Here is a 26,374-nt window from a genome sequence, read left to right as displayed (position 1 = left end):
CTCCAGCTAAGCCCTCCACCTCCACACTCTCAGGGCCCCATTCTGACTGCAGCAGGGTACCAGCAGCTCCCAAGGGGGCTCTGGGAATGTCAGCAATGGGAGAACCAGTCAAAGGAGGGAGGGAGACGGGGAGAGGGCCGGGGGGAAGAGAAAGGGATGTGGAAGAGGAATAGAAGTGAGAGAGAAAGGGATGAGTTAGAGATCTTGGCATGACACAGCGCCAGGATCAAAGGTGAGGGAGGGGGAAGCGCCGGCTCCATTACAGAAACATGTCTATCCAGGGATCGCACGCCATTGTGCAGGTCAGCACTTTGTGAGAGAACAATATAAGTTGTCAGGCGGAGAAAACATTCCATCTACCAATAACTTCATTTTGCTGAACAGTCTGCTCGCTCCGAGAGGAAAATCAATGAGAGCAAACCTAATCTCCATGCCTGGCAGGAGATGCCAGCCCGAGCCCAGCAGTCCCCTCAGAGTGCCAGCCCCCCTATCCGAGTTGGGAGGGAATGGTCCAGAGGACAGAGGTGGGGGAGAGGTCCCCCGGAGAAGGGGCAAAGTGTGGAACTAGGAAGTTGCTGCTTCGGGATTTTAAGAAATGATATGGCTGGAGGGGATGGGGGAAGAGAAGTGAGGAGAGAGCCAGGGGAAGGAGAGAATGTGACAGAGGAGAGAGCTGCTGTAACCTCCCTTCACAGGTTCTGTTAATAGAAGTGCTCAGAACTGTGAGGAAATGGCCTGAATGTTATGGAGCACGTAGGAGGACGGGGGGAGAGGAAGGAAAGCGGAGAGGGAGAGGCAGTAATAGGCTCAGCCCAGCTTCATGAGGGTGTTGAGGAGGAGAACAGGCAGCTTCCTTAGCTGTTACACTCTCGTCCTCCATTTATTATTATTCAGATCACAGTGGTGCCAACCAGGCTGAGGGCCCCTCTGTTATGCCCTGTAGCGAGAGGCAGTCCCTTCTCTCCAGGGCTTCTCCACTAGACAAGATGGACAAAGGATGCGAGGGGCAGTGACTCTGGCCTTGCCCGACTCCCACCTGCACACACACCCCTGAACTCAGGGCAGGCGGTGCTGTCACTCCAGCTGGCTGGCCTGAGGGGACAGAGGTAAAGCTCTGGGCAGCACAACTCGCCAGCTCTGCGTACTTGAGGGTGATGTCATGGGGTGGCCGCTCTCTCTGAAACTATGCTAACTTGGGAGCCGTTAGCTCTGCAGTGAGGACAGGCCCTCAGCTGAGGTCACTCAGACGGAGCCCTGTTCCCCGGAGCCCCAGTCTAGTGCCCAGTGCACTAGGATATACAGCCTCCCTTTCCCCTCTCTCATTTCATCCTTCTCCACATGAGACATATCTCCCCACCCTCTCCCCAATATCCCAGAAAGAAACCTAGCTTGAATTTGTTGCCTGTTACTTTTCTCCGTCCCACGCCACCTTCTAGGTCAAACCAGCACCAGGCATGAACATGAGGAGACTTTTTTTGGTATCACATTAGCAAAAATAAATATTAATAGTGCAAAATGCTAATAGGCAGGTGAGACAGACAGGCCGCACAATCTGATAGTCGCATTGTGTATGCAACGGCTGTCCCTCAGCATGAAGGTGAGTGCTAACAAAAGACCCAGTGCTGCTCAAGTGTCTGGGAGCTAACAGGATTAGTAGCACTGTTCAAAGACCCCCCTGTGAATGCGGACTGGATCCAGAGGGGTTGGCATCCGCTGCCATGGGAGGTTTTGAGCCAGATGCCCTGGGTGACCCTGCCTGGTGCTGGAGTTTCAGAACAACTAAGAAATGTTCTACTCTGAAAAAATGCAGCTGTGTTAATGCTGCTAACAGGAATGCCGGCTCCTGAGCCCCCCACCCAGGCGCGAAGTGGGGATGGGCGGCTCAGTCTGGAGCTCCAGGTCTGATCACTGGCCTGGCCTAATGGGTGTCAGAAGCTTTTCTTCCCAGGAACTTGCTCTGTGATTGAATCGTTTAGGCTAAAATAGGCACTTCCCTTTAAGCACCCAAAGTACCAGTTCATATTCAGGGCTCTGAGAATTGGGACGTTTCTATCTGGTGCCTACAGAGGGGTGTAAACACCCAAATGTGGGCACCCAATTTTGAAAATGGTGGGCCAGATCCTCATAGCTTGGCTGATTTACACCAGCTGAGGACTTGGCTCATTGGCACTGAACTGCTCTGTGCCTCGGTTTCCCCAGCTGTGCCATGAGGATCATAATATGACCTGCCCAGAGTGGGATGGGCAAAGGGAGGTTAGGCTGTGAGCTTTGGGGCAGAGACTGTCATTATATATGTGAAGAGCACCCCACGCAGTGCTGTCACGCTCTCCACCTGGGCTGTCTCCTGTGCCGGATGGAGCAGGTTCATCTCCCTAGTGCACTGGCCTCACTATGAGGCCCAGGGATGGAGGGCAGGCAACAGCTGGGCCTCCTCCCCGAGCCCCCTGCACTCCTGAGAGCACAGGGGGGCTGATCCAAAGCCTGGTGAAATTTGGGGGGGGGGGGGTTTCCAGCTACTAGGATGGACTTTGGGTCCGGGCACAGGACTGGCTGTTCGGGTGGGGCCCTTGCACTGCTCTTAATTAGGGAATATCCCTGAAGTTCCAGGGTGTTGCAAAACATCCTGAGCCTCCCTCCCCTGACTGCCAGCTGTTCCCCCGGTGCTTTCCCTCCACTCACAAACCTCTCCCCCGCCTGCCACCCTTTCACACCACACTTCTCCCCTTGCTCACTGAGCAGCCTGCACCTCTCTTCGGCCCTGGGCGACAGCTCCTCTGTCTAAAGGACACAATCACTTGCCCCTCTCCAGAGGTGGAGTTGGTAATCGGAGCCCTGCATCTCCTGCACCCTCTCTGCTGGATCCCCTGCACTCTGGGGCTCAGTACCTGCCCTGCATGGAGTGCCCCAGAGCACTCGAGGTCAGGATCCAGCGGAGAGACTGCCAGAGAACAGTGCAATTGATGCAAGGTAAAGGGGGGGGGGAGGGAAATCTCTCTGCGCCCCCCCCCCCCCGTTTTGCCAGGCATCTTGCTTTGGAGCTAGTTTTGGGGGGCATATCCAGCCATCTTGCCATGCCAGTGACTGCTCTGCACATGGACAACTGTCCACAGAGCTGCTGCACCAAGGTCTCAAAGGGGAGCAGCGTCTCCCTTCTCCTCCCACTGCTCCCCCGACACCCTTGAGGGGCAAGGTCTGTGCTGCCTGTCCATCCACTGCTCCCTGCACTGGTGGAGGGGGGCATGCAGAGGGCAACGGCTGGTGAGGGGAGAAGGTTGGGGGAGAGAGGGGCAGGAGAAAGGAGGAGAAGTTTTTGCAAAAACCTGCCTTAACCCCTCTTATTCCCTCTCCCAGCCCAGACAGCTAAAAGACTAGCAGTCTCCCAGTGCTCGCCACCGGTGCCCCAAGCCATGCAGCACCTGCACTGCTCTTCCCCAACAGGTTGGTGTGGGGGGGACAGTAAATCTCAGGCATCCATGACTCAGGGGGATTTGGGTTAAAAATAGGCTAGAAGCTGCTGGAGGTTTTTCCAACCATCGGACAGCGACTTCCCGACTCTGAACAGGAGATGGTGTCTCATACACGCAGCTCAGAATGTCACATTAGTGTTAAACGAGGGGAAAAACCAGAGTGGAAAAGGGAGCGAGCGAGATGGGGCTGCGCTGCAGTTTATTCCTTTTGGTTTACGCTCTGATACTTTATGGTTAATTACACCCTGACATGCACAAAGGGGAAAAAAGGATTTTAAAAAAGCTTTTAAAAAAATTACCTTCCATGAAATATTCAAGACATGCTGCTCCTTTTTTTAAAAAGTGGCGTAATTACTCCTGCAAGGCTTTTTCCAATTCTCCAGATTTCACTGCATTTGGAGAGAGGCAGAAGAAACATTTGTCCTTGTTAACACAGAGAGGTGCTGGGTGGGGGGAGGTTGTACCGATTAGGAGAGAAGTTACCATATTAAAATAATGTAAGTGGGGAGTTGGTGCCAACACACTCCATGGTGTCTGGGAATCTGGATTGTGGTGTGGTTGGAGGGAGAGGGTGTTTAGCTGTGCAAAAAGAACAGGAGTACTTGTGGCACCGTAGAGACTAACAAATTTATTAGAGCATAAGCTTTATTAGCTGTGCAAAGGATATCTTACCATCTGAGTGCACTAGGGTCTGTGCTGGTAGTGCCCTGGTGATGGGGATCCCATCCCACCAGTGCACTAGGGTCTGCGCTGGTAGTGCACTGGTGATGGGGATCCCATCCCACAAGTGCACTAGGATCTGCACTGGCATTGTTCAGCTGTGTAGCACAGTGTGTATGATGGGGACGCACAGAGGGCAGATGTGCAGGACACAGAGCTTACATTACTGAGAGCCAAGGGCTGTTTTACTATGAGGAAACACTTGACATTTAATTGGAGACCAACTGCCGGCAGATCCCCTGTGTTCCTTGGTGGCCTGTTAATAGCTTTTGGGCCACGGGTGTGATGGTGTGCTCGCTGCATTCCCACCCCCTCAAACAGAATGGCAGCTCCTGAAATGGCAGGCCACGCCTCCAGATGTCACCTCAGTCAGTGCTGTGTATTTCTAGAGCACTTTTCAGCTGAGGCTCTCAAAGCACTTGGCAGAAGTGGGTAGGTGTCATTATCCGCGTGTGATAGGTGGGGGGAAGCTGAGGCAGAGGAGGCCCCATCTAGAAGAGTAACAAGGAAGTGTTAGCATGATTGTCTGCCATGGGTAGGAGTGTGGGGTTTGATTGCAGCCGTGCTGTCACCATGCTAGAGAGCAGTCCCGTCATAACACCGATACCCCAAAGCGTGGGAAGGAGCCATGCTAAGTTAGCATAGACGGGCCCGGAAAGCTGGTGGTCCCGTCTCCTCTGAAACATGCTGCTAGAAATGGTACCAGGGGGTTCCCCTTCATTGCTCACTCTACAGGTACAAGGCTGGGTTTTCAAGCTGCCAACACTGCAGACTCACTCCAGGTTTGGAGTTGTCTGCCTCAAGCATCAGCACCCCTGCCACCAAAGGTGGGTGAGAGGGGTAGGTAGGACACCACTGAGGTGAGCCACTGTGTACACCCCAGGGGAAATGGTCTGCTGTTGGAGCTATTCCCTTGGTGCTATGGGAGCCAGAATTAGAATTGAGTTCACTCTTTCTTAGCTGTATTGGTGCCGCAAGGCGAATAGGAGTAGAAACAACTATTTTGTCACTAAATTCAGCAACTGTGACTCAGGAGGGAGCAGAATGCTGAATGAGAAAGTGCTGTCTTTACAGTCACTTTACTGACCCCAGCCATGATTTAAGGGACCGTCCCAAGGTCACACAGGGAGTCATTGGAATAGACCCCCAGTCCCCTGACTTGCAGCCTCTGGGACTAGTCCCAGCATTGCCTCTGTGACGAAGGCAGGGGGAGTTAAACACTCAAATCAGGGAGCCTTTTCAGTACCACAGCATATCCCACGATTCAGCCTGCCCCCCTCCGTGTGCTGGAGTGGGGGAAAGGAGGTGGCTGGCATTTTATGAATTAATCAAAGACAATGGTGTTTGGTAGAGCAGTTGATTTAAAGAGCCCTTTGCAAGCATGTGTGTAATATGATTTCTTATCCCAGCCTGGCTCTGCGTGCGCCTGCCAATAGGAACTGTTCCAGCTCACAGCCACATCCTGGGGAGACAGGCAGAGTGTTCTTTTCATCTACAAATAAAACAAACAGGAACAAAGAAGACAATAATATTGACTTTCATCATTGATATTCCCATTTATCTCAGTAATAATTAGTAATTCTATCGCCGTGAAGGCCTAGCTCATAATCTCATTGTTTCATGGGAGCTTTTTAGTGTCATCGCAGACAATAATGACACATACAGCTTTGGGGGGGGAGGGAAAAGAAGGATGGGGGCAGACAAAGGGGGAGAGGGAGACTAGAGGGAGGATGGAAAGGAGACAGAGATGGGAGATGAGATGCAGGAGACTTGACTGCAAAATCCAAGCCAGGGGGAGAGAGACGTGCACCTGGCAGAGGAACAATGGCTGAGGGAAAGAGAAATAGACTCAGGAGAGGGGGCGAAGAAGCCAGCAAGGCAGGAAAGGGAGAGCCAAGGGGGGAGCGAAGCGGCGCTGGCTTGGTAAGAAGCTGTAGCTGGGGGAATGTGGAGAGGCTGGAGCAGTCTGTGGAGACTTTTCTTGCTCCTGCTTCCCCCAAACAACTAAATGTGAGCTGACAGCTGCTTGTTAAGAGAAGCTGAAGAGAGAGGGGTTCATCGGCAGCCATCCGGATTGCTTTGCCGAGTGCTATGTGCTGATAATGCCCGGGAACAGGTGGGGAGAGGAAGGCCCCTGGCCATTGTTCCTTCCTTAGAATCATAGAATTCCTTGGACTGCTGTCTGCAGTAAACACATGGGTATCAAAGAGACTTGGGGAAAGGGACCACAGCCGCTTCATCCTGTTAGCGCTGGCTGCGGCTGTCACCTCCCGTGGCCAGCAGGAGCCTTTGAAGTGAGAACCCCCAAATCTCAATGCACAGTGCAGGCCAGCTTTAGGGGGTGTAAAACACAGCGCTGTGGTGTGAGGGGCGATGCCATGGGCCAAATGCAGCCCTGGGCTCCCAAGGGGGGTGGCACCATATGGGGGGGGGGGATTTGGCCAAGTGGGTGCTGTATTGCTGTGGGCTGTAGCTGAGATTGCAACTCCCGTAGCTGGCGGAGACAAGGCTGTTATGGGAACCCGGGCACAGAAGTGCTGAAGGCCAGAAATCCAGGAGGGCTCAGCACCTGCAGACAGAGCCAGGGTTTCTAAAGAGCTCCGCTCCCATTTGGACACCTCAGTGAAGGGACCTGGTTTCAAAGGGGCTCAGAACTGAGCAGCTTCCTTTGTTCTCCGGGGGGGGGGGGAAGGGCTCCCCATTGTTCTCGGGGGGTCAAAGAGGAAGAAGTCTCTGCTGTTCTCAGCAGGAGCTGCTGGGTATGAGTACTTTCAGAAGTCAGGCCCTGAGTGCCCAAGCGTTTCATGGTGTTCCTACCTGGCTGTTCATGTCATGGCTCCATGTTAGTGCCCTGGTGTTGCATTTAGCATCAGGGCACTGTGAGCAGTTAGTGTCGGGATTGCCTCGCCCGAGTCCAGGTACTGTAGGGTGGCCACTAGAGCTGTAATTTCAGCTCATTCTATCCCTTGAGTTTTGCTTCTGAGATTTAATTTTGAACCACCCCCAAACCTCATCTCAAAGCACCAAGTTGGGTGATTTTGGAGTTTGTAATGAAACCTCCAAGCAGGCGAATCTGGAAGCTCTGCCCAGCTGTGATGGCAGAGAGGGACCCCAGCCCCAAAGTTCAGAGCCGGATGCAAATTTTCCCTAAGTTCAAGAGTGCTTGGTTTCAGGGTTTTGGGTTGTTCCAGTGTAGACATAAGAGTTTGTGCCAACTTTCTCCAGCTGTCAAAGGTTGTTTTGATTTAATTAATGGAGATATCCCATCTCCTAGAACTGGAAGGGACCTTGAAAGGTCATTGAGTCCAGCCCCCTGCCTTCACTAGCAGGACCAAGTACTTATTTTGCCCCAGATCCCCAAGTGGCCCCCTCAAGGATTGAACTCACAACCCTGGGTTTAGTAGGCCAATACTCAAACCACTGAGCTATCCCTCCCCCCCTGCCATTATGGCATTTAACAGGTACCAGACAAGAGGCTGTACAGGCATTAACAATACCCTCCCAGTCCTTGTCTGAGATGAGTACAATGATTATTATGACCCCCATTTTAAAGAGGGGGAACAGAGACACAGAGAGGTTAAGTGATTTTCCCAGGGCCACATAGGGCATCAGTGTTGGAGCCAGGAATAGAATTCATCTCCACCTTCCAGTCCTGCACTTACTTCCTGTGTTGGGGTGTTTGCACAGCTAGGGCCAATTAACCTCAGAGACTGCACCTGGTGGAGAGTGGGCTTGATTAAAAGTGACTAGTAGCTGATAAAGCCCAGCTGGGGGAGATGCTGGTTAAGGGATAAAGCCAGGAAGTTTGCAGCAGATAGAGGCTGCAGTAGGGAAGTCAGCTGTTGCTCTTGGGCTCTGATGGAAGGGTTTACCCTGAAGCATGGAGAAAAAGCCTGTGGGAGTGGAGTAGGAAGCAGCCCAGGGAATGAGTGGTGAGGTTAGAGATTGTGTAGAAGTGGGCTGCTGATTCTAGGATCCCTGGGCTGGAACAAGCAGTAGCAGGTGAGTCAGGTTCTCCTACAAGTCCCTGGGAAGTGGCACAGGATTATAGAACACACCAAAAGGACAGCTGGTCTGGAAGGACTTTGGTACCCCAGGAAGGGGGAAGTATATGGTGACCAAGCTGGAGGGCTGAGTCGCAAAGAGAGGGAGTACCCCAAGTTGCAGAGAGACACAGGCCGCTGTGTGAGTGAATGATGGAAGCGGATGCTAGATTGGACAAGAGCTGCTTCCCCAAATACAGCTATGAGGGGTGCCCCAGCAATTAGCAGAGAACCCTGTGATGCTTGCTCCCTATTCTAGCCTGCCTCTCCATCTAGCCCATCTCCTGATTTTGAGAGAGTTGTATCATATGCTGCAAGCAAAATTTTCATGTCCGTGAAAGCATCAGCAGATCTCTGCAGGGACCTGCATCAGCATGAGCTTGTGAAGCCATGTGATTGCCTGCCATGGTGCAGCAAGAGTCTTGCAACAATGTGATGCAAATGACAGTGTTATGATGTCACTACTAGTTTGGCTCGGAGAAGAAATGTACATAGGTGATGCAGCCCAGGGGTGAGCCCAACCATTGTCAGGTTTGTGGGGGGAGCCAGACATTTCAGAGGAGATGGTGTGGGGGACTCTGAGGGAATAGCCAATATAAAGGAGTCAGGGTTTCCCGCAGCTTCCACTCCATTTCAGCTTCTAACCAGCTCATGGTGAAAAAAGTCTGCTGTGCTTTTCCCTTCCTCATTCTCTGGCCTCTTTATAAAAATCCTTTCTGTGCTCCCTAAAATAAACTCACTTTGCACTTGGAGTGAACAATACAGCGCACCCGGGCTGCAGGAGCAAGGGAACCAGTCCTGCTCCCCCTGCCGTATGGCCATAGAGAGGAGAAAGGTAATCCATTAGGGAACAGGGAATGGGGGGAGGGCTTGGAAGAAGTTGGCTCTCCTGATAGTTGCTCTATTTTCTCCTGACTGCTCTGTGCATCATCCCAAATTGGTCTGGGGGCCCGTTTCCTGCATCTATTTTTGTGTCACTCCATTAAATTCAGATCCCTACCTCGGGTTTGAAAGATGGTTTCCGGTACACAAAGTCCCAAGCATTATCAATTCCACAGGAACCGCTGTCACGGCAGCCGCAGGGACCAGCGAGCAGCGAATGCAAATGCAGGGCAGTGTTTTTATTAGGATTTAAATGAGTTTAGGGCTGTTTAGAATTACAATGCGATTTGAGTCAGGAGGGGCTTATAAAACTGGTACAAGTTCATATATTATACAACAAATGTGCTAAACCCCATGACTCCAGCCCGAGTGCATTTCTGTAGCAAGCCAGGGAAACAAACTTGCCTCTGTCAGAATTCCACCAGATCTTCTGGGCTCAGGGATTTGGCCCTTCTCTGTTGGGGCCAAGGAAGTGGCTGCTCCGGGTGAGGCCCAGCCGTTCTGCCAGCTGAAGGCAGTGATGGTTCCAAGCATGGAGCGCATATAGAATGGAGCCTCCATTTTGTGCACATACACACAAAAATAATAAGCGCCATGGAATTCAGCCGGCGCAACGGTCTATGCTTCACGGAGCCCTGGAAGGAGAATAGCAAGGGGCACTGCAGGCTGGAATGAAGGCGCAATGGTCATGCTGCAGCAGGGTTGGTAGATTGCACAATATCTGCTTATGCCTGGCCCAAGCCAAGCAATTTTTCCTTCACTTATGTGAGCACTAAAAGCTTGCTTCCAAAGCTCTCAGAAGTCAGTGGAAAGTAGGGTTGCTAATTTGGGTTGGATGTATTCCTGGAGGTTTCATCACATGACATAGTCTTTAATTAAAGATTCATCATTAATTCCTGGAGACTCCAGGACAATCCTGGAGACTTGGCAAGCCAAAGACTCCCAGTGCCTCCAGTGGGCTTTGCATCAGGCCCTGTCTTCATACCCTCTCTGTCTTTCTTGTGCGCACACACATACACAGAGGTTTTAGAAAGGAAGGGGAAGGTTTTAGATATGCAAAAAGTCAATGCCATGGTGGGGGTGGGCTCTGCAGCACCCCCAGGGTCCTTCCTGTGAGCTGCTACATTGTCTCCTTTGAAGACAGGAACCTGGGGTGCATCGGAGCCCCAGGGAGACTGATTGCTGCAGCTCAGCAGTGGGAAGTATCTACCAGGTGAGAGTAGGCTGAAGAAAGGCCCCTCAAGAGGCTGTAGAGGCCGGGGCGGGAGGGGGGTCACGAGTTGCACTGAGGAGCTGGGATTCTCTCATCTTCAGTTGGATGAGTGTCAACTGTTGCCATTTGGGTTTGAAACGTGCCCTCCTGCCAGCAATGCCCAACGCTGCATTTCCAGCCTATTGAGTGAGCGCTTTCCAAAACCACAGCCTGATGTTTCCATGCACAAATCACGTCACCGGCCACTGAAATGCAGCTGCTGTTTCACTGTCAACAGTCCCATACACAACAGTGCAGAAGGCTACTGCATCACACTGAAAGTGCGGGGGAAATTTGCATAGGCAGACTGGTGCAACTCAAACCCAAACCAGGAGGGCACTGGGGCGCTGGGTCTGACAACCTTGCAAAATACCTTTGCATCTTGAAAAAAGATTGGAATCTTTAACACCCATATTGATTTTACTCCTTGCCCAAAACTAAGTAGCCCTAATTCTCTTCTCATAACATTACACTGATCTCCAATGGAGTCGCTCCTGATTTACACTGCTGAGAGAAGAATCAGGTTTCCAGCACCATTGGTTTGGAAGGAAAGGCACCATCTACTGAAACTCCCACACCACTCTGACAGCTGCTAAGTTTTCTTTGATGGCTTCCCATCCAAGTACTGACTAGGCCCAACTCTGCTTAGCTAAGGAGGTCAGATGAGAGCACAGCCCAAGGGAATAAGGTTGTCATCTCGTTGGTGCTATTTAATAAAAACCTTTGTATAATAAACGGGGCTTATATGTATGGCGGTAGGGGAGAAAGAGCGAGCAAATACTACAGGCGTAACTGGGCTGTACACATTGCCAAAGAGTTCATGGTGCCTAGATACAATCGTGATGGGGAAATTAAAAATGCCTGGGTCCATTCAATTAGCAAGTAGAAGAAGGAAAGGGAAGTTTGAGTCACTAGCTCATTATGGTGTTTTTTCATGGTCTCTGTGATGGCACTACTGTGTTAGGCTTTTGATCTCTGAATGATATAGCTGAATATGTGAATGAGAACAATATGGTTGTATTGAAATCCTAGAGAAAACCCTCTTTGTGCCCCCCTGCATGTTTGTTTGTGAAAGAGTCTGCTTCGTTGGAAGAAACAGACGAGAGAAGCATGGGAGGGTGGGAGTGAGATGGCTTTGAAGCTTACAACGACATTTCAGGACTGTTATGAACATCTTGTCTGTGGTGAGATAGCGACATCAGAGGCAACTCAGCCAATCATCTGATACATGGTACCTTAGTTCTTGTGCTTGCTGGGATCCCATTGGTTAACTTTCTGGGTTTGGCCTGCATTTTATAACAAAACAAAGAAAAAAAGTGTGATTTCCCTGTGACCTTGCAGGCATGAGATAACGTCCTCTGCCTATGCTGGGCCTGGGAAATATGCTTTGCCTCTGTAGCTGGGTTGCTGCTTCCTGCCTGTTACATCGAGTTGAGAGTTAAGCCAGCCCTTTCTCATGTGTTGGGAACTTTCCCAAAGAACCAGACTGACCCAGCTGCAGAGAGACCTGGAAGGTTTGCAGCAAAAGGCAAAGTCACCTGAAATGGGAGGTTTTTCCCATGTCATTAGGAGCTCATTATGAAGGCATGTTTCACACATTACGTGCTTCCACATGAGGCTCCTTTCCCAGTGAAAGAGGAGGCCCCTGCCCAGCCAGAGGTGAAGGTGGGAATTCATCTTCTGGCGTGTTTCTGATACAAAACAGCCATTTGATTTAATTTCACAGATGAGATGGGATTTGAGGGATACAAAATTGCCCAGATGTTTATGTGAAATGTCATGGGAAGATTGTCACGGGATTGGAACGATTCTGTGCTTAGAACAAACCTACCACTCATCACTAGAAAGATCCCCTGGAAGCTAAAGGAAGGTTGGTCTTGTAGATAAGGCATTATACTTGGAATCCGAGTTTATTTCCCAGTTCTGCCGCAAACTTCCTGTGTGACCTTGGGTGAGTCACTTAATCTCTGACTCCGTTCCTGTCTGTAAAATAGGGATAATGGCACTCCCCGCCTCCGGGGGGCTCATTAATGTTTAAGGTGCTCTGATACTGGGATAATGCGGGCCATATAAATAATGAAAGTAGATAGACCGGAGGAGAGTGCTGATGAGAAATTCCCTGCCCAGCTCTATGAGATAAACAGTCTTCCCACTATGCCAGGGCAAGAGGCTTAGCTCAGTCCTTGATGTAACATGCCATGTTCTATATGCTGCAATCCTCAGGCCCAATGGGAGTGTATGTGAATGGTGAATGTCCTGGCTTTCGGTGCAGTCCCAGGGTAGGGGTTGGACACACTGGCTAAGCATTTAGAGAGGTTGGAAGCACAACTCCCATTCACTGTGCATCCAAATGCCAGCCTGATGAACTCCCCCCTTTAAACAACAACTGCAGTAATAGCTCTCACCTTTGCCATGTAGAACCCGTGTAGAAGACTCCGGGGACAGGCAGAACAACGGGGCAGAGAGGAGATTTACATCACATACACAAGTCACCTGGATCAAAGAGACCTCAACAGGCAACATCCAGCAAATAGCTTTTAAAGCCGAACCCTGGAGCAGGGAAATGTGCACAAGGGAATAATTTTCTTTCCAGATCAGCCCTTTCATAACCAACTGTGTCAATTTGACATTCAGGAAACTTTATTTAACACGTTTGTATTCATTTAATAATTTGGCGAATTGCTACATTTTCTAAATACCTTTTTATACACCCAAACTCTGTCCTTGTCTGTGCTTTGTTCTTTTAACACGATTTTATTAGGGTTATTTATTTCCTCTTCTGTCTCTTTGGGAGGATTTGGGGAGCAGGGTGGAGCCCAGGGAACATACAGCTGTGAGCGTGTGTGCATGTTTGTGGAAGTGCGTGGGTGCATGTGGGCACAGGTATGTGGGGTTGTAGACATGTCCATACCTGTGTATGTATGTGCAGCACCTAAGTGTGATGCATGTGCATATTAACATGGGTGCATGACTATGCGTGTCCGTTTGCACATGTGCCTGCATATGGATCTTTGAACACACGTGTGTAGTGTAAGTGTTGGATGTCTTGCTGCTTTGGCAACGTTAGCCTCATCCATGAAGCGCTGTGAGGCCAAGAAGGGACGTTGGTTCTATGGACTTAGAAAGTCACAAGTCCCCTCGTTAGGACTTCAGTCTCCAAAGACCCGTTTGAGCTCTGCAGTATAGTTGGGGTGAGGGGAGGGGAACCCAGGAGTCCACGTATTGGGATAGATCCTCAGCTGGTGTAAACTGACATTGCTCCATTGAGGACAGCTGAGGATCTGCCCCCTGAAGTATCTTTGTGAGGGCAGAACCCTGGTCCAGACTCGGAACCTGTAACCTGCTTCTTTACCCATGGAACTGGGAGTGATGCACCAGCCTGGGCTTTTCCCTAAGACTTTGGGCTCGGCTCATGTGGCCAGCAGAAGGGGATAGTTCTGCTTGCCCAGGGGATGTCCCAAACCATGGTGTCCCCAGGACTGGGCGTGCAAGTAGTGTCTGTTGTGGAGAGCGCCTTCGGGGTACTGCATGTAAGAGTCTCCGGGGTATGAACCCTGTGCCTGAGCCAGTCCTAAGCAGCCTTAGCCTCCTGAATCTACCTCCTGTCCAGCCGTTTCCCCTGTCGGCAGTGCTCAAGCCATTGTGAAAGGCCCCTTGATAGTGAAATCTCCAGCTCTCATCAGCAGGCTGGCTGCCTCCTCTCCCATCTGTGCGCCCTTCAGATTGCAGCTGCTTGGGGCTGCTGCGTGTGGGGTGGTGGCTGGTAGGATTCGCTCACCCAGCTGCTGAGCTTGTGAATGAGAAGGAAATCGAATGTCCCTGCGACCCTTGTGGCTCTGGCATGTAATGCAGCGGCGTGCTTGCCACCTCCTGGGTGCTGGGGGTACCATGCCCAATGGCTTTCACATCACATGAGGAGGTTGCGAGGGGTGAGGTGTTGAGCTGGGAAACTTACTGTCAAGGCACAGAACACCAGGGAGAGGGGGCCCCAGGAAAATGAGTAGGAGACACGTGGAAAAAGGAGTGAGAGAGGTGGGTACCCTGGGAAAAGGGGGAAACGGGGGGAAATAGCAGGGGACAAATCAGGAGAAGGGGAGACACGGGGAAGTGGATCTGGGAGCAGGAGGAAATGGAGCAGGGAAGGTGGGGACATGACTAAATGAAGTTGGGGGGGACTTGGGAGGGGCAGCCAGACTTTCAAAGGACTAAGCTGTCCAGTGCCCTGGGGACCCCCACACTCTCCCATCTGGGCGAGGGACTGATGAGCCCGGTGTCCCATGGGAAGGGGGGTGGGGAATCGCTGATTTAGTCCCCACAGACAGAATTTGCTGCCAGGATCTGGGCGTCATGGCTGATGGAGATGGTGGAGGAGAAGGGGGAATGGGGGTGCTGACAATTAGCTTTTAATTGGACCAATTACAGAGCAAGCTGGTGACTCGCCATTTGCACACTCTTTCTCCCCCATGGCCTCCCTGTGTGGATGGTTTGTACTGGGCGGAGCAGGCCCCGGTTCCCTTGTGCCTGTATGTGGAGAGGGATGGGGGAATGCCCAGGGCCTTGCCTGGGTGCTTTCCCTGAGCTGCCTGGAGAGGCGCCCAGGCTGGAGCTAGCAGGCACTGCATTGCTGAGTGTCGCTGGCCAGCTGCTCCGTGCTCTGCAGTGCTTAACAAACCCTCACGCTGGCGTCGGGATCTTTGAAAGGAACTGAAGGGCTAGAGTGTACCGTGGTTCAATCTGCCCTGAGCAAGGGGCGGCGTGTGACTGCACCAGCCCACCGAGCCCCTGGGGACTCAGTCATGATTCCTGCCCAGCTGCCCTCTTGCTCTGGGCAGGGGGGTGGGGGTGTCGGGGTAAGTTTCTTCACCCCTTTCAGGGAGCATCTTACTCCCTACTGGGCACCCGGCCAACTACTCCACCTGCTGTGTAGGAGGGATGGGGCCAGAACACGCCCACTCCCTGCCCAATGGCTCACAGTAGCTCCACACTCCCAGTTCAGCTCAGAGTCTCAATCTGAGCAGGGGGAGCCTGCTTCGCTGTGTGGCTGAGCGGGAGCTGGAGCACTATGAGACCATTGCTTGTGCAGCGTGACGCCGGGGATGGTGACTGCCCTCTGTTGGAGGAGGGAGCGTAGGCCTGGTGTCCTGGTCCTGCTCCGATGCAGTAATTGCTAGAGGTGGATGGACCCAGGCTGGGAACATGGTTTAAGTTTGAGTTTGGGGTTTTCATCTAACTCTTTGACATCCCCTGACTCATTCCTCCCCCCGCACACACCCTAATTTCACACCCCCGTACAGAAAGGGCGATGTAATTACAACCACATATTTCTAGCTAAACAGAAGCTTGTGGTAGGTAAACACTAGGGAGTCTTGTTTAAAGATAATTCATGTTCTGACGCTATGACAACTGGGGGGATGTGATTAAAATAAATCGTGCAGAGCCCAGAGGCTGAATTTCTGCCCTGCAGCAACCTGGTTTGGGATTAGGAGTGGACGCTGGGCTAGTGGGTGTACCCCATTCATGGGGGAGTTGTCCCTTCCTGTGACAGGCAGCCATGGGGTCTGGCTTTTCTTCTCCTTTGGCAACACTTGTACAGCTTGTGATGTGTTATTTCACCAAGTTGGGGGGCGGGAACCTGTAACCACACACCCTGTCATGTGTTATTGCATGAAGAGGTGTAGGGGTGTGTGGGTGGATGTGTCTAATCACACACCCTATGATGTGTTATTGTTCCCCAGGGTGTATTTTTGCACCTGAGATGCTCGTGGAAGACCATATCCCCTGCACCACAAATGAATGGAGGGAGGTTACTAGTGGAGTTCCTAAGGGATTGGTCATGGGACAAGACACTTTTATTAATGGTCTTGGCACAAAAAGTGGGAGTGTGCTAATAAAATTTGCGGGTGACACACAGTTGTAAGGTATTGCCAATATGGAGGAAGACCGGGATATTATACAAGAAGATCTGGACGACCTTGAAAACTGGAGAAATAGAAATGTGATGAAATTTAATAGTGCAGTGAAAGGTTATGCACTTAGGGACCAACAACAAGACTTTTTTGCTATAAGCTGAGGACTTATCAGTTGACCACAGCTTCTCATAGCATCCATCTACCATATCCAGCTGCCTGCTATGCCCCAAGTCCATGCTGCATGAAACATCTCTTCCACTGCTACATGGAGAGCCCTGTCTGGGCCTGCAGTCTTTACACCTCTAAGTGCACTCTGTAGTTTTCCCTACGCTGTACCAATCCGTCCTCTCTCAACATGTCTTTCTCCTATCAGGAGAAAGACTTGGGTCTATTAGTTGACCACAGGATGATTATGAGTCGTCAATGTGATGTGGCCGTGAGAAAGGCTAATGCAGTCCTAGGATGCATCAGGCGAGGTATTTCCAGTAGAGACAGGGAAGTGTTAGTACCATTACACAGGGCACTGGTGAGACCTCATCTGGAATGCTGTGTGCAATCCTGGTCTCCCATGTTTAAGAAAAACGAATTCAAAGCGGAACAGGTACAGAGAAGGGCAACTATGATGATCTGAGGAAAGGAAAAGCTACCTTATGAGAGGAGACTCAAAGAGCTTGGCTAGTTTAGCCTAACCACAAGAAGGCTGAGGGGAGATACGATTGCTGTCTATAAATACATCAGAGGGATAAATACCAGGAAAGGAGAGGAGTTATTTAAATTGAGCACCAATGTGGACACAAGAACAAATGGATATAAACTGGCCATCAACAAGTTTAGTCTTGAAATTAGAGGAAGGTTTCTAACCATCAGAGGAGTGAAATTCTGAAACAGCCTCCCAAGGGGAGCAGTGGGGGCAAAAAAACCTAACTGATGGTATGACAGAACTGCCTACAGTGGCGTATAGCTGATCTGCGACTGCTAGTAGCAAATATCCCCAATGACCAGTGATGGGATGCTAGACGGGGAAGGCTCTGAGTTACTACAGAGAATTCTTTCCCAAGTGTCTGGCTGGTGGGTCTTGTCAACATGGTCAGGGTCTAACTGATCACCATATTTGGGGTTGGGAATTAATTTTCCCTCAGGTCATATTTGCAGACACCCTGGGGATTTTCTCCTTCCTCTGCAGCGTGCGGCATTGGTCACTTGCAGGTTTACACTAGTGTAAATGGTGGATTCTCTCTAACTTGAAGTCTGTAAATCATGATTTGAGGACTTCAGTAATTCAGCCAGAGGTTAGGTGTCTATTACAGGATGGGGTGGGTGAGGTTCTGTAAACAGCAATGTGCAGGAGGTCAGACTAGATCAGCAATTCTATAACTGTGGGTCGGGACCCAGGGCTGGCTCTGGCTTTTTTGCTGCCCTAGGCAGAGCCACCCGCCGCCGCCCCCCCGCCCTCCCCAACGCGGAGGGTGGACAGCCCCCGGGAGCCAGAGCGCCGGGAGGAGGGCGGAGAGCCCCCGGCGGCCAGAGCACTGGGGGGAGGGCGGCGAGCCCGCCGCGGCTCGCCGCTCTCCCCAACCGGCCGGCGCGCCGGGGGGAGGGCAGCGAGCCCACTGCGGCTCCGCTCTCCCCGGCGGCCGGAGCGCCGCCGCCACGCCGCCCCCCTCCAGGCGCCGCCCCGCCGCCCCGCCGCCCCCCTCCAGGCGCCGCCCCAAGCACATGCCTGGTGGGCTGGTGCCTGGAGCCGGCCCTGTCAGGACCCCAAAGTGGGTCTCCATCCCATTTTAATGGGGTTGCCAGGGCTGATGTTAGACTTGCTGGGGCCTGGGATTGAAGGCCGAGCCCCACCGTTCAGGCCAAAGCCCAAGGGCTTCAGCCTGGGGTGGAAGGTCTAAGGTTACAGGCTGAAGCCCTTGGGCTTTGGCCTCTCCCCCAAGGTGGTGGGGCTTGGGTGGACTCAGGCTTCAGTCCCCCATCCTGGGGTTGTGTAGTAATTTTTGTTGTCAGAAGGGGGTTGCGGTGCAATGAAGTTTGCGAATCCCTGGACTAGATGCTCATGGTGGTTCCTTCTGGCTTAAAATCTGAGTCCAAGACTGTAACTGCACACCGTGTGTGTGTGTGTGTGAGAGAGAGAGAGAGAGAGACTGTACCTATATACCCTGTGGTGTGTTGTTATACTGAGGGGTGTGTGAGAGACTGTAACTGTTCTCCCTGTGAGGGGTAGGCATGTGTGTGTGTGTGCGTGTGCATGTTCATGTGTGTATAAGAGACTGTAACTGCACATCCTCTGCTGTGGTGTTGCACCAAGGGGTGTGTGTAATTGTAACCACACACCCTGTGCATAGTGCTCTTGTAATAACTGGCACATCTGCAGTTCCCTGATGTGTGGAAATGCCGTCATTTCGGTTTGAATGTTTTACCATCTTTAAATATATGTGTTGTCAGTCAGACGCCGACAGACAGCTCTGGTGACAAACTCCCAATGCTGAATTATTCCTGTAGGGCCTTGTCATACCCCACCTCTGATCTGGGCTAATCAAGGAAGCTGGCGGCTGCTGCGTAGCAGCAGGATTTGATGGGGTTTGATATCACAACTGTCGCCCCCCTCTCTCATCTCAGAGGGCTGTAGACTCTCTGCTGTATCCTCCTCTTCTCCCTCCCTTCATGGGATTGATAAATCAGGGCTGAGGGCTTCATAACAAGATAGGGCCTTTGTTCTTTGCTCAGTCTCCCTGCACCACACAGAGGAAAGCAGCTCTTCTTCCCTTGGGATTGTCTCTGCTGGGCCCGTCCCCTCTCTTCCAGCAGTGGCACCTGCCAAGGACAGGCCTGATCAGCTTGTTGTAGGAGCGTGTTTTCGTTATTCGAGACGCAAGGAGATAATAGCATGAGGATTAGCGCTGGATCTTGGCAGTGAAACCCCTCCAACTCCGCTAACAATGTAGATGGGTGTGCGTGTGTGTGTAATGGGCAACAGTGGCAGGAACGGATGCAGGGGATCACACCACAAACATGTTGTGTAATGCTGTCTGCAGTGAGTCATACCTGGGGGCTCTATCTCTTTCTTATACTTTGCTAGCACTTGCAGAGCTTGTCGTGCCAATAAAGCTTCCTTGGATTCAGTTGTGTGTGAGATCTTGGTTGTCTCCAACAGTGGGGGTAACTGCTGCGTTTCTTCACTTAGAAGCCAGTGCCACCACCATCAAGATTAAGGGGACCTCTCCCACTGGCTTCAGGAGGCCCAGCAGCTCCCCCTAGGCTGTGGCACTATGACCATTTGTGCTACTGACACTGAGCTAGTCCACCCTTTGTCATTTTATTAATTTCTGGGAGCCAAGGGAGACTCTTCCCCAGCAAGCAAAGAGTTAACACCATTCTACAATGCATCCCCCTGAATCCACAGCTTCTCATAGCATCCATCTACCATATCCAGCTGCCTGCTATGCCCCAAGTCCATGCTGCATGAAACATCTCTTCCACTGCTACATGGAGAGCCCTGTCTGGGCCTGCAGTCTTTACACCTCTAAGTGCACTCTGTAGTTTTCCCTACACTGTACCAATCCGTCCTCTCTCAACATGTCTTATCTTTCCCTGGCTCCTACCACACTAAAATACTCTCGAGCCAGCACCTTACCGTGTCGGTACTGAACTGAACGGCATCCTATGCCATACTGTAGCAAAGCAGTGACCAAACCCAGTAGCAGCTTCACTCACTCCTGGCCTCAACTGTCTCTGACTGCGACTTTGCCCTATAAACTGGCATGTTTTGAAGCGTAGCTAACCTGCAGTGTAGCACAGCCATTGCTTAACTGCATCCAGGCCTGCATCTTAGTACTGCATCTAACACGCAAACACCAGCCTGTCGCACAATTTCTGACAGCCTGGGCTCTAACTGCACAGTGCAGCACAGTCTCTTCCACACTGAACTAAAGGCGAACCTCCACGTGGTTCTATATCATTGATAGCTACCATTCCAGAAGCCCCAATCAAGGAGCCCATTGCGCTAGGTGCTGCACACGCACAAGAATTAAAAGACAGTCCCTGCCCCAGAGAGTTGCAGCCCGAGCATTTGATGAGAAACAACCAACAGGCAAAGGAGTGCAGGGTAATGGTGAGGGGATTATGATTAGTCTAAAACGCTGCGGTCACTTCACCAGCTGCCGAGCCACTGTCATGTGTCTTTCAGGCGCCATGGCAGAGGTGAGATTCAAAGAGGCTAATGTAACGCTTGGTGGGTTTTTACAGGGTGCTTCTCCCAATCATGAGGGGTGGTAAGGGAGAAAGAGTGAATCGGTCTGATGGACAATAAAGATGTATAACAGCAGAGTTTATATCCTGCAGAATTCTTACGCACATATTCCCAAGGATGGTCCCATTCAGAACCTGACTCAAGCCATACTTTCCCATCGCTGCTACCATTACACTAACTCCCCCATACAGGTATCCGTGGATTCACCCCTTACTAAAAGCCCTTCCCTTCTGACTGCATCCTAGCCCACAGCCGCTGTGAATCACATTTCACAGCCTAGCATGGCATGTTCTGTACGTTCTCTGACTCCGCTTTGAACTGCTGGTTGGTGCTACATCTGACTGCACCAGGGCCCATACCGTCCTACTCAGTGCTTAACTTGTGCTAGTGCTAGGGTGACCAGACAGCAAGTATGAAAAATCGGGACAGAGTGTGGGGGGTAATCGGTTCCCATATAAGAAAAAGCCCCAAATATTGGGATTGTCCCTATAAAATTGGGACATCTGGTCACCCTAGCCAGTGCTGAGCCCCGGCACTCTAGGCTTGGCAGTTCATAGCCCCAGTACCTCTGGGCTGGCCGCACTGGTTATGAATGTAACAAAATTGCTTGAGTCCCAGCACCTCTGTCATTACAAATTAAGCACTGGTCCTACTGCTGATATTGTGGCTACCTTTGTTCTCCTCCTCCATCCACTGCGGACTCATGTTAACCTGCCATCCTGGTGTTGTGTCTTGCACAGTACACAGTTGCCAACACTAGGGGGAGTTGAGGTGAGGAAAGATGTCAAGAGCTGTTAAAATTTGCAAGTGAGCTTAAATGAGGAATCCATTTTAATTCTCCTGCCTGCCTGCTTCAGTGAAAATACAACGCCGCAACTCAGAATGGCTCATGTCATATCTGACCACATCCAGCTAATGCACAGGTTGCTGTGGTGTGTGCTGCATCTCTCTGCACCACAGCTGTCCTAAGCCAGGACCACATCTTACTGGAGCTGGCCCCCAAACCCACAGCTTGCTTCAGTATGATTCATGCCTTCCCCCTAACACGCATCTTCTCATGGACTGCACAACATCTGTGCTTTATACCACAACTTAGCAAGGCCTGGGCCACATCTAACTGGAGCCTAAACCGCAACCTACCACACTATCTTCACCACACCTAGCTTGCCCTGTGGCGTGCCCCAGAACGTGTCTAATTGCATCCTATCCAGATCTTACCGTGCTCTCTATCACAGCTGCCTGCTCCTTCCACTTCACCATGACCTCTACCCCTCTCTCAGCCTAATCTACAGCAAGCCAGAGGGTGCAGCAGCACCCCTAGTTCCAGCCCCTATGCATCCACTTGGAAAACCCAACACTCCAGTTACAAGCCAGAGGCACGGCTATATGTGGTCTGAATCAACATTTCATAAACCTCCGGGATTTGGATTTTCTCAGCTGCAAGTTTCCTTGATCTTTTCCTCTCCTGGTGAATGTTATGGTGGCAACATATTCAAACAGGGACGTTTCTGAAGGCACAAAGGGCAGTTAGGCATTCAGATCCCATTAGTGCCTTTGAAAATCTTCCCTACAGGCATCCTCTTCTACCGTAGAACACAAAGAGTGCACGAATAGTTAGCCCAGAACTGAGCTCCCATCTGTGCTCATGAAAGCAGACTAGGTACATCACTAAATATCACTTGCTGCTCTCTGGCCTCCTTAATTCTCCCTCTTCATCCCCCCTCTGTTCTGCAGAGGTTGAATGTAGCTCACTGGACAAATGCTACAAAATTAGCACTGTCTTGATTGGGTCAGACAGTAACAGAACTTTTTAACTCTCACTTCAGCCCAGCCTAACCTACAGCAATAACAGAGGAGATTTGGATCAGTTTTAGTATTATTATTGCATATTACCATACAGCCTAGTAATGGACCATGACCTCAGTGTGCTAGGTGCTGTACAAACACTGAACCAAAAAACTGTCCTTGCCCCAATCTAAGTGTAAGATAAGAAGCATGGAGACAGACAGCTGTATGGGGGAGTACAAGGAAACAGTGAGGCAGTATAGGACAGCATACCAAGGCATGGTTTCTGCACATCAGTGGCATAATGGTTGTCAAGTGTTTTGTAGGCGTCCCAGAAAAGGAGAGTTTTAAGGAGGGGTTTGAAGAAGGGGAATGTGTTAGCTCTGCAGATGTTTACGAGGAATGCCCGCCCCCCAGTGTCAGGGGCAGTATGGGAGAAAGCACAACAGGGCTGGTTTGAAAGTTTAACAAGTGGGCAGTGGAGGCTGGCATCACGGGCCGATCCGAGGTGAGTGTTGATATCTCGCTAGTGAATAAGAGATAGTAGGTGAGGTGGGGGTTGACTGAAGGGCCTTGAAAGTGAAGTGTTGGATACATTAGAGAAGAGGCAGCCCGAGGAAGGATGCAAAGAGAGAGGTGACCTAGTCAAAGCGACAGGCTAGGACAGGGGTCTCAAACTCAAATGACCACGAGGGCCACATGAAGACTAGTACATTGGCCCGAGGGCCGCATTACTGACACCTCCCCCACACCGCCCTCGGCCCCGCCCCCACTCCACCCCTTCCATGAGGCCTCGCCCCTGCCCTCATTCCAACCCCATCCCCAAAATCCTCACCCCAGCTCCACCCCCTCCCTGCCGCCAGGGAGTGCAGGAAGGATGAGGGGTGTGGCAGGGGGTCAGGGCAGGAGGTCGGGGTGCAGGAAGAGTGCCACAGGGGGCTCAGGGCAGTGGTTGAGGTGTGGGGTGCAGGAGGGGTGAGAGGTGCAGCGGGGGTCAGGGCAGGGGATCGGGGTGCTGGAGGGGTGCAGCAGGGGGCTCAGGGCAGTGGGTTGGGGTGCAGGAGGGGTGCGGGGTGTGGCAGGGGATTATGGGCAGGGGATTATGGGCAGGGGGTCGGGTGCAGAATGTGGCAGGCAGCTCAGGGAAGAGGGTTGGGGTACAGGAGGGGTTCAGGGTGCGGCAGGAGGCTCAGGGCACTGGGTTGGGGTGCAGGAAGAGTGTGGCATGGGGTCGGGGTGCAGGGTGCGGCAAGGGGCTCAGGGCAGGGGGTTCGACTGCAGGAAGGGTTCAGGGGGCGGGCTCTGGCCCAGCATGCACCGGGTGCAGGGCAGTCTCCCTGCCTGCCCTGCCCTGCCCCCGCGCTGCTCCGGGAAGCCGACGGAACCTGGGGAAGGAGGGGCGCAGGGGTGTGTGTTGCTGTTGCTTCAGGCACCGCCCCCAGCATCTCCCATTGGCCAGGAACGGGGAACTGCGGCCAATGGGAGTTGCTGGGGGCGGTGCCTGATACAACATCAACACACACCCCTGTGCCTCTCCTCCCCTAGATTCTTTCCGCTTTCCGGAGCAGCGCAGGGGCAGGGCAGGCAGGCAGGGAGCCTGCCCTGCCCCCGGTGCGCGCCGGGCCAGAGCCGTTCTAGGTAAACGCTGGGGATGGTGCGGGGGCTGTGAGGAGCTCGCGGGCCGCAGAAAATAACCTCGCGGGCCGCATGCGGCTCACGGGCTGCATGCTTGAGACCCCTGGGCTAGGAGAATGGCCTTTGCAGCAGCGTTCTGGGTGGTGATGAGTGGGGCAAGACAGCGTTGGTCGGGGCTAGAGAGAAGGATGTGGCAGGAATCAAGACATGAGAGGAGAGTTTGAGCTGGGTAGGGAAGGCCGTATCTTAGAGATGTGATGCAGAAAGAATCCTCAAGATTTAGACACAGTCTGGATGTGGGGCCCAGAGAGAGGCCCGAGTTGAAGATGACGCCCAGGTGACAGGAGGGAGGAGGGAGAAGGCTTGGGGGAGAAGAGAAAAGCTCTGTTTCAGCCAGGTTGAGGTGACTGCTGGACATCCATGATGAGGTGTCAGAGACAGGCTGAAATTGGCTCTGAGGATGTTTGGATTTTAGGGTTCTGGTTTGGGCCTGTCTCTAAAGAATCATCATTTTGCATTTTCTGGGCCTGACCAAAGCCTATTGAAGCTAGTGGGAGTCTTTCCTTTGGCTTCTGTGAGTTTTGAACCAGGCCCATTGATAGGGCCGCCGAGAGCAGGTTCGGGCCCCAGTGAAAAAAAATGTTTGGGCCCCCCCAGCAAGGGCGGACCGGCTAAACAGGGCCGACGAGACGGGGGGGGAGGGGGGAAGCCAGCCCCGGGCCCCCTTCTGGACTTCCAGGCCCCAGTAATTTGTACCGGCTTCCCCCGCCCTCTCGTTGGCCCTGCCCATTGACTGACTATGCCTCGTAACACTCCTACTATATCCCTATTACCCCCAACTGTATCCTGGTCCCCTGCATCTTACCTGTGCCAATGCACTATGACCCCCATGCTGACCACCACACTGACAGCTTACTGTGGCCTCTGCCTGTACGGGATGCCTGTTTGCCATGGCCTCCGACACCTCTAACAACATCAAGGCCCACAGTTTGCCGCCCCCTATAAGACACCATAGCCCCCAGCTTGCTGCATCCTATTGCCTGGCTCACATCCAGCTGTATCCTCCTAACCCAGCTTCTGCTCCATGGTACTGTCCCAGAGCCCACAGCTCAGCCTGGGCCCTGATGCATCCCCCATTCCATCCCGTGTACTGTGCATCCCTCTGCCGCTACTCTACTGTTTTTCTAAGGACACTATAATTATCATCTTTGTTGCCTCATAAGATTATATTGCTACTGTGCTCTTTCTGCTTTAGTGGAGAGACACACACACCCCTCTGAGGAGCAAGGAGCACCAGTGCCCTTGAAGTGCCTGGTGTCTGATATCTTCATCTTTATTATTTAGAGGCTGTAAAGCGCAGCTCTGCTTGTTTGTTCCTCCGAGGACAGGAAATGGAGCTGCTGGGGACAGCTGTGTGACTGGAAACAGTCTGGGCAGGGACCCCAAATTACCACCCTGCAAGAAGGGCGGGGCTAGTTCAGCCAGCCGCAGGGGGCTGCAAGTCGAAGGGGGTGTTAGCTGAGGTTTACTGAGCATGCTCTAGAGCAAAGCGCAGGCTGTTGTGTGCTGAGAGCTCTGTGGAGATGTGGGAGCCCCCAGGGAATCACATCTTACCCCTCCCTCCAATCCTTTACCTTGACTTGGGCTGAAATACATCCTGGGTTTGGCTTCCTTCTCTTTAGTAGGAAATCTCCATCCTGTAAACACCCCCCTTGTCCCACCATCCCGCCCTCAGCAGATCTAAGTGTCCCCCAGCTGGTATGGCTGAGGGGCAGGAGTATGGGTGGGTGATAGAATGGCTTTGCAGGGATGCTTGCTTTTCCATGCACTACCTGTGAGAAAGGACATGTAAATGTTGAATCACATGTATTACCAGAGCTCCCACTGCTAGGAAACAAGTAGCCTTTCCTTCCCCTCTTTAATTTCCTGCCAGCCCCAGGCAACTGGCCCAGTGGCGTCTGTTTTCACCTGCCAGTGCCTTGCTCCTCGCAACTGCCGGCTCCCAAGCGCCAGGCACTGCCTGCTCCAGTTAGCAGGCTCAGCGAGTCGCCTCAGAGAGGCAAAGTAGGCTGGGCATTTGATCCGAGCGCAGCCGCTTTAGCCACCTCCGGAGACAAGCTGGAGGCCCGCTGCTTGTTTTTCCTTCCTCTTTAAGTTGACACCATGTCTGTTGGATCCCAAGTTGCTGGGATCTCATTGAATCAAACAGCTGGGACTTGATAGGAGGCTCTTTGCCAAAACATGTTTGCACAGCATGGACTAAACTCTGCGTTACCCTTATGAATAAAGCGCTGCAGAATCTCCAGTAATGGTCCCGAACACAGCCACCTCCGGAGGTGATACTGCAGGGTTTGAGCCCTTGTGGTAGAACAATGTCATATTTATTCAAATTCGAGCCGTCCCAGCATCCACTGGACCCAGTGCAACACCTGGGA

At 52.1% G+C, this 26,374-nt stretch overlaps 1 protein-coding gene across 11 annotated transcripts in view; it reads left to right on the top strand.

Annotated features, from left to right (window-relative positions):
- LINGO1 (leucine rich repeat and Ig domain containing 1) overlaps positions 1-26,374 on the top strand; it is a 464,359-nt gene that overhangs the window by 306,665 nt on the left and 131,320 nt on the right. Inside the window, exon 6 of one of the 11 annotated variants that reach the window (XR_010591089.1) lies at positions 12,783-13,093. The exons of 9 other annotated variants lie outside the window; for them this stretch is intronic. The gene's annotated coding sequence lies outside the window, so the exon portion shown is untranslated. Of the gene's footprint in view, positions 1-12,782; positions 13,094-26,374 lie in introns of those variants that run through there. One more of the 11 variants, XR_006172660.2, reaches the window with a different exon arrangement.

This window comes from Chrysemys picta, chromosome 10 (assembly GCF_011386835.1).
Source record: "Chrysemys picta bellii isolate R12L10 chromosome 10, ASM1138683v2, whole genome shotgun sequence".
In the NCBI taxonomy this organism is placed as follows: Eukaryota; Metazoa; Chordata; order Testudines; family Emydidae; genus Chrysemys; species Chrysemys picta.
The sequence above is the reverse complement of the archived record's forward strand: the minus strand, read 5'-3'. Positions and strand labels throughout refer to the sequence as shown.